Raw genomic sequence first — 9073 nt, 5'->3', positions numbered from 1 at the left:
AGCCCCAGTTTGTGCTTCTTGGGGCTCGCTCGCGGGGCCCCCGCGCCGCCGCCCGGCCCCCCCGCGCCGCCGCGCCCCGCGCCCCCCCGGCCCGGGCCCGCCGCCGCCCCCGCTGCCCCCGCCGAGCGCCGCCCGACCACCCCCGCCCAGATTTTGGGGGCGCGGCCGGCGCGGCGGCGGCGGCGAGGAGGGGGGCGCCCAGTACGGCGGCGACTGGGGCCTCACCTCGGCCCCCCCGCCCACCGCCGGCGCCGTCGCCCGCCGCCCAAGAGGGGCCTCCGCGGGCGGGGCGAGGCGGCGGGGGCCGGGGGGCGGTGGCGGCGGCACTGGCCCTGGGTTCTCCGGAGGGAACTAACACAGGCGACGCCCTCCCGCGGCCGCCGGCAGCAGCAGCGCGGAGATGCCCCTCCGTGGCCGGGGGTCCCCGCCCCGGCGACTGGGGCCATCCCCCCACCGACCCTCACCCCCCTGGTCAACGGGGGGGCGGCTCCCGGGGGAGCCCTGCGTGCCCGGTGTGACCCCCCGCTCCCGGCGGAGGATGCGAAAAGCGCGGCGGGGCCGGGGCAGGGCTGGGGAGGGGCCGGGAAGCCTCCCGGCCGGGCTCAGGGCCGTGGGTATGGGGGCGTGTGTGACTCGTGTCCGCCCCTGCAGCCTCTGCCTGCCGTGGTACCGGGGCGGGCGGGGGGCTCAAGCCCCGCTGCAGGCGCGGCTTCTGTGAGCGGGGGGGAAGGGGGCAGCAGCGATGCTCTGAACACCCACCCCCCATAATTCACCCCATCTCCCCAAATCCCAGCGGGGAAACGCGGCTGAGGGGGGAAGGGAGCGCACGACCCCTCCCTAGCCGAGCCCCGGCGCTTCCCCCGCTCCTGGGAGTGGGATCCGTGTGCCCCCGCTGCGGGTGGGCCGGGACACGGGGCACAGGAACGGGGGCGTGCCCGGCTGTGCACACACCCCTGCACACGCACACACACAAAATGCACACACACGTACGGACACACGCACATACACACACACACACACAGGCACCCACACACACACAGGCACACACACACACACACGCACCCACACACACACAGGCACACCCGCACACGCTGTCGCACCCGCCCCCTGCCCACGCACGCCGAGCCCGCACAGCCCCGCCGCCCTCCCTCCCTCCCTTCCTCCTCCCCCTCTCCCCCTCTCCCATCCCCCGGCTCTCTCCGCCATTTCCCTCGCCCGCAGCCCCCGCCGCCGGCGGGACGAGTCCCCGCGCTCTCGGGGCTCCGGGGGCGGCCGGATCCTGCCCAGCCGCGGCTGTGAGCCCATCCCGAAGCGATGAGCAGAGATCCCCCGAACAGCGGGGCTGTGCCCCCCGAGCAGCCGTGCCAGGCATCCCTGTGATGAGTTCTGCCCGCCTCGGGCTCGGAGAGAGGGCACAGCCCCGGCATCCCCCACCGAGAGCCCCCCGGAGCACCGGGAGCATCGAGCACCACCCCGGGACCCGGCAGCCACCGCCTGCACGGCTGTCAGCGGGGGGTGAATGATGTGCATGTGTGTAACATGCAAACACACACCTGTACATGTGTAAATGTGACCCTGTAGCCGGGTGGAAGCTTATAGCTAAGCCGGCTACAGAGCGTGGTTGGTATGTATGTTGTGTCTGTTATAGATGTGTGATATCTAATAGTTGTTGTTTAATGTAATAGCTACAGTAAATTTAAAATAAATGTGCCTGCATACACATAAAGACATAGCTATATATTTTTTTAAATTGACATAAACATATGAAAATTTAAGAGCAGTACACGTGTGTGGGTGGTTGGATGTGAGAGCAGGGCTGGGCAGTGAGTGCACTGATCTCAGCCCGGCTGTGTGGCTGGGAGCAGCACAGGGACCATCCAGCACCAACCCCCAGCCACAGAGAGCCAGCGCTGTCAGTCAGGGCTGCTCTCCCTCCCCTCCAAGGACAGGGCAGGGAATGGAACACACACGTGGAAATATGTGTGTGAATAGAATGTGTGGGGGAGGCTGCTTGTGTGTGTCAGAGAGAAACACAGAGGATGGGAGAAAATAGCCCCAACACACACACACACACACACACACAAACACACACATAGAGACACACAACACACACACACAGACACAACACACACACACAGACAAACACACAGCACACACACAGACACACACACAGAGACACAACACACACACACAGACACACAACACAAACACAAACACACACATAGAGACACACAACACACACACACAGACACAACACACACACAGACAAACACACAGCACACACACAGACACACACACAGAGACACAACACACACACACAGACACACAACACACACACAAACACACACATAGAGACACACACACACACACAGACAAACACACACACGCACACAGACAAACACAGCACACACAGAGACACAATACACAGAGACACACAACACACACACAGACACACAACACACACACACAGACAAACACACACAGAGACACACAACACACACACAGACAAACACACACATAGAGACACACAACACACACAGACACAACACACACACACACACAGAGACACACACACAGAGGCACACAAGACACACACACAGACACAACACACACACACACAGAGACACACACACAGAGGCACACAAGACACACACACAGACACAACACACACACACAGACACAGAGAGACAAACACACACACACACAGACACACAACACACACAGAGACACAACACACACACAAATAGACACACAGACACAGAGACACACAACACACATACACAGAGACACATAGAGATACAGAGACACAGCACACACACAAACACACACACAGACACACACACACAGAAACACAGACTCACAGACACACACTCACAGAAACACAGACACACAGACACACACACAGAGACACACAACACACACAGAGACACAAAACACAGAGACACACACAGACTCACAGAGACACACAACACACACACAGACACACACACACACAGACATTCTGTCCCCACATGAACACACACACTTACATGGACACAGCCAGACTTGTTCACACACACAGCTCTCACACATGCATACATACAGAGATAACTCCACAGGCAGCTCTCTCTGGCTATATATACCCACACATTGGCATTTATAGAAACAGGGGATGAGAGCGAGCGTGCTGTTCAAACATTCTCACTGTGCACACACAGACATACATAATGTATGCAATATGTACTGATCTGGGGATAAGCTCTCACACTCTTTTCTCCTGCCCTCTCTGTGCACACAAATGCATGCACACTATTTCTGCCACTGTATACATCCATATAGGTATGCTTAGAGACACACAGTGAGAGCTGGTCACACACATTATTCTCTCCTCCTGTCTGTAAATACATGTGCATATATACCTGAGGAAAAGAGCAAGACTATTGTCTCTCACACACACATTTTCTATCACTCTCTCTCCCTGTCCTATATAATTGTCTCATCTCTGTATCATTCTTTCTCAGTATGTGATATATTATAGAGAGAGAGCTTTTCTCACTCATTACTGGCTCTGTATAATGTACATGTGTACAGAGTGTTCACTAATAATTATCTATATATGATTTTATACTATATAATTAGAGAGAGCATTGCTTATACATATTGTTCTCTGTTCATATATATGCATATATACCTATATACTGAGTGTTTTCACACATGACAGTCTCCTTTCTGTTCCTGTATAGATGTGTATATATGCATATATATATTTATATATACACACACCCTTATGGACACAGATGTTCACACGTAATTCTAACAGAACATAGAGAGTTAGGGGAGAGCTGTTCACACACATAATTTCATAATTTGCTCACTACATGGGTATACATATACTATTTAGGGAGAAAGCTGTAACATATATATATATGTTAAAAAAGCTGTAATATATATATATGTTATATATATGATATATTATATATATTTTATATATAAATATATATACATATATATATGAACTTCTATATGGAGAGAGAACCTATTTTATTACAGAATTCTCTACATATTTATACATACATTATACATGTAGACTTTGCACACACACAACTCTCTCTTGTTATATATAAATAAATGCACGCATACACAAAGATCTTCACTCAGCAATAGTCCGTGTGAAGAGTTCACACTAACAATAATCTCTGCTCACACATATCCTCTCTCTTGCCATATCTATAGATTTAGACATATATAAATAACAAAATGAGTGAGCAATTCATATACATGAACACATTTGCCATGACTCTCTCTCTCTCTTTGCCCCCCCCATATAAACTCTCTGGGATACATAAATATATGTATATCTATGTATATATGTTGATCTATTCTCTCTCCATATGTACACACATGGGTAGAGCTAGTAAGAGCCATTCTCACACACAGTACTCTCTCTTGCCTTATATATGAGTATATAGATGCATATATGCATATACATACAGATTTCATGCACAGTTCCCACTCTGTATTGTACTTAAAGAGCTGTTAACACTCACAATTCTCTTCCTCTCTTCCTGCACACAGATATACATATTTATATACCTGTATCTATAGAGAGACAGTCGTTCTTCCTTTCCTGCTACACACACGTGCACACACTCCATGTGTGTATACATATATGTACATAGATACTAGGGGGATGAAGTAGCAGGTATGGGATTTATAAAGTATAGTTCTATATTATATAGACTGTGTATTTATAGATGTGCATATATACATGCACTGAGCTGTTCAGAGATCTGTTTTCACATACAACACTTTCTGATGTATATTCTCTCTGTATGCATATGTTCTCACCCATGAAATGCCTTTTTTTGTAATAAACTATATACATACATATATTTGTGTATATATATATAAACTTCCCACAGAGAATTCTCTTTATATATGCATATATACATCTATAACTGGAGAAAGCACTGTTTGCACACTCATGTATATTTATAGAACAAGAACCTGTGAGCTGTTCACAAATGTGCATAATTCTCTCACTCCATGTACATACATAGATCTGTGCTTAGGAAGGGATGAGAGCTCTTTGCATACAAGTTCACCTGAAATATATTTATTTTTATATATGCACATAGGTATATATGCATCTACAGAGAGAGAGTTGTTCTCACACACACACTTTTCCCTTTCTATGAATATACACATATATATGCATAAATACTATATATGGAGGGCAGAGAGAGTGACCTGTTCATTCACCTCTCTCTGCATTTATGTGGGTGTGGATATGGTTATTCACCAAGACTGTTCATACTAACACACAATCTCTTTTGCTATATATCCACATACATATCAATGCATAATTCTGTATATTATTACATATATATATAATTAGAGATATTCACACACACACACACTGTATCCTTAAAACCACACAATGTCCTTTCTCTCCCTGCATGCACATATACATATATGTGAAATTGTACATATATATACAGTGAGATTGTGAGCTGCTGTCTTTCTCTTGCTGCACACACACCTATGTGCATGTGTAACAGATATGAAGCACACATGCACTATCCACACACACAGAGCATTCCCCATGTCTCCAGCCACACACACTTTATTTAAACATTTACTTATATATGTAACTCATTCTTATATATGTAACTGATTGTGTGTGTGTCTGTTTTCTACCATTCTTCCCATTTTTTTCCCTTTTTCCCCAAGAAGGAGGGAAAGACTTACACAGAGCATGGTAAAAAATACCCCCATCACATCCCTCTCCCTGTAAAAATGCATGTGGGGTATCTGTGTGTGGGTGTGAGGCTGTGGTGTCTCCCACCCTTTCTTCTGCCCCCATATGTAATATCTGGGATGCATACACAGTGTGTGTGTGTGCATGTATTGATCTGGATATATATATTATCTGCCTGCATGCATGTGTACATGGAGCAAGCACAAGGGAGCCAGTCATTCCCCCTCCCAACTCACAAATGTTCCCATATCCACCTCTACATCCAATTTAATTAGATATTTATTTACGTGTCTGTATTTCCTTTCATTTTCTTTCTCTGTCTCCCTCCCCCTCCTCTCTTTCTCAAAGAAATATAAAAATAGCTAAACTACACATACAGAGCTGCATGTAAATGACCCTTTTATATAAAGACCAGACAGTAATAAAGAAATAGTATACAAGTATATAAAAATATTTATATATATAATAGACACAGAGAAGTGTATAAATAGTAAGAAAAATCTCTGTGTGTAGACAAAGAGAAAAAAACCCACACCCATAAAAATACAAGCATAAAATAATTTAAAATGTGTCTGAATGTGTGTGATCATCTCTGTCTCTCCATGTATGGGGGCAGTAACTAACACAAAAACATGCACACCTTTGTATATGTGCATATCCATGTAATTAATATTTAAATTTTCTTATGTAAATATATAAATAAAGTATATGTGGGTGTAGCCATATCTATGTGTGAGATATTTTTTGTCCTTTTCTGAGTATATATATATATATGTATATGAAGAAAAAGATGCTTTATGCTACATGTGTGTACATGGGTAAGGCTGCAACCACTCGTGTCTCAAACAGAAACCTGTAATGACTCGTGCTGTCTCTGAGCCTTGGGAGATTTGCCTGTGTAACACAGAATTTACACTCACACAACTCCATGCCTGTGCTTCTTTGTGCTCTCCTGCTTCCCCTGTGGTTTTGCTCTCCAAAAGATATGTCCTGGTAAATAAATACATACACACTGTGAAAAATGTGTATTTTATGATTGGCTTTTCGCAAATATTAAAATGAATATTATATGTGTTGTGTTAGAAAGTAATGCTGTATTAATTCTCTTAAGTAGTGTGTTAAATATAGTTTTAAGTTATAACAAAATATTAAAATAGAAACTACGCTATGTAGGATACTTTTTTTTAAAGAAAGGACTTGCAGTGAGATAGCAGCCACAGGACACCTAAATCTTTCAGAGAAAGAGAATTTATTGCTCTCTTATCAGAAGAAACTAACTTCTTCCCGCCTCGAAGGTGCTGTTAGCATTCAGGGGAAGGAGTTGACAGTGACCAGACAGAATCCTGTGTTTGAATGGAATTTATGCATCATGTATGAGGTGTATGAATATGCAACAGGCTATTGTTTTTAAGGGTTAATTCTTTGTTAACGTGTGTCCTTTTTCAGGCTCCTGCTGCCCAGAAAAAGGTACCCGGACGTCCATAACTCTTTGTCTCTATTGTCTCGTATTGTCCTAATTCAATTTGTCCAAATTATTATTACTCTAATTGTATTACTATTTTTATAACCATTTTATTACTATTAAACTTATAAAATTTTAAAAACAAGTGATTGGCGTTTTTCACACACACATTCCTGCTGGTGTAACTGTGTTTGGGTGTGCAAACAACTAAAGCCCTTTGGTGTCCCTGTAGAAACCTGAGCCCGTGTGTGTGTTTGTGTCACACATTTCCTTTGGTGTCCCTGCAGAACCCCGAGCCCGTCTGTGTTTGTGTCACACAAACTGCGGGCCCCGGGCTGTGTCCCTGCACACCTGGGGCCGGGGCGGTGCCGCCGTTTGGGGCTCCAGCTGTGCAGGGCCGGGGCTGGCACCGAGCCCGCTGCGGCTGCAGGCCCTGGGCTGGCAGGAGGGCTCCTGCTGGGGCTGCTGCTGGGGCTCCGGGCAGCTCCAGCCCCAGAGCCCGGCCAGGAGCCGCTGCCAAGGCGTGCGGAGCGCTCCCGCCCCAGGCTCCGCAGCTCCAGCGCCGGCGGTCGGCCTGGAATCCCTTTGGCACGGCTGCCCCCGCAGCCCCTCAGCACAGATGTGCTTGTGTGATTCCCCAGCTTTGATGTGCGCACATCACACAGCACAGCTGCCTTCCGAGCCGTTCCGGCCCTGCTGCGAGCAGCCGCTGCCAGCCCCGCACCTGCCTGCTCTGCCCACCCCGCCCTGCCGCCGCCTCCTCAGCTTCACCCACTGCAGTCCTGAGCTGGCTGAGGCTTTTCCTTCCCCTCATCCAGCCAAGCTCCTTCTTTGGGTCTCTTCCTTCTGCCCTGCCAGGACTTGGGCAAAGAGGAAAACCATGCCTGAGCTCATGCACCAACTGAATGCCTCAGCCTCTTCCAGGGCCAGGCTTCCTCTGGGATTCACCCAGCAACAAGTCACCCTTGCATCCACTGTCACTGCAGCAGCAACAGAGGTCATCACAAAAGTAAAAGCCATGAGACTCCAAAGGTGCAGGGAGTGGTTTTAAGTGTGTGTGTTCCCTGCAGCAATAGTCAGTTCAGCTGGCTTCTCCAGAGCACAGTGATGACAGAGATTCTTGCAGAACACCAGTCCCCATCTGTGACACCACCAGCCCTGAGTGTAACAGCAGGGCAGCAGTTCCCATGCTGCTTGCCTTCTGTACTGGTTTTTGTACACTTGTGTGTATCCCCACCTGTAAAAACATTGATATGTAGGTGGCAAATGGAATCCTCCCCTCCCCTTAAGCATCCATAGCATCCTGTGGCAAGGAGCCCCACAGCTGTGCTACTTCATCTGGAGCACTCTGCCTTGGGTTATTGCCAGTTTATCTGACTGGAAAGACATTAAACACAGGGTTGCTTGAGGGCTCAGCCCCACCACCCAAAACCAGGCAGAGGGCTGCAAAGTTCAGACCATCTCCTTTCCCCAAGAACTTCAGGGTTGTTGTTCCCCCCTCCCCCAACTTGGCTTGCTCCACATTCCAGCTGTGTCCACAGAAAACAAGTGCAGAGCAACACTTTAAATGAAGATGAGCAGAAGGTCCAAGTCTTTCAAAAAGCACACAGACAGAAAAGTGGTCCCAGCAGGACACGTTGCTAGTGCAGTTATTTGAGATTGATGTGGACAGCAAAAGCCCAGTCAAGTGAGAGAAGTATGATAGGACAGCACTATAAAATAGGATATGGAGCACAAAAACTGTTAGAAAGCTCTTGAAATAACTGCCCTCATTTCACTAAACTCTGTTTTCCATCTTCCTCTGGGTACAGTTGTCAGCTCAGCCTTGCTGAGTGCAAGCAGAGGGTCATAGCCAGCATTTAGAAATTAAA

This window comes from Agelaius tricolor, unplaced genomic scaffold (genome assembly GCF_023055355.1).
Source record: "Agelaius tricolor isolate 1412-34295 unplaced genomic scaffold, bAgeTri1.0.p SCAF_14, whole genome shotgun sequence".
NCBI lineage: Eukaryota > Metazoa > Chordata > Aves > Passeriformes > Icteridae > Agelaius > Agelaius tricolor.
This window is presented reverse-complemented; position numbering follows the sequence as displayed.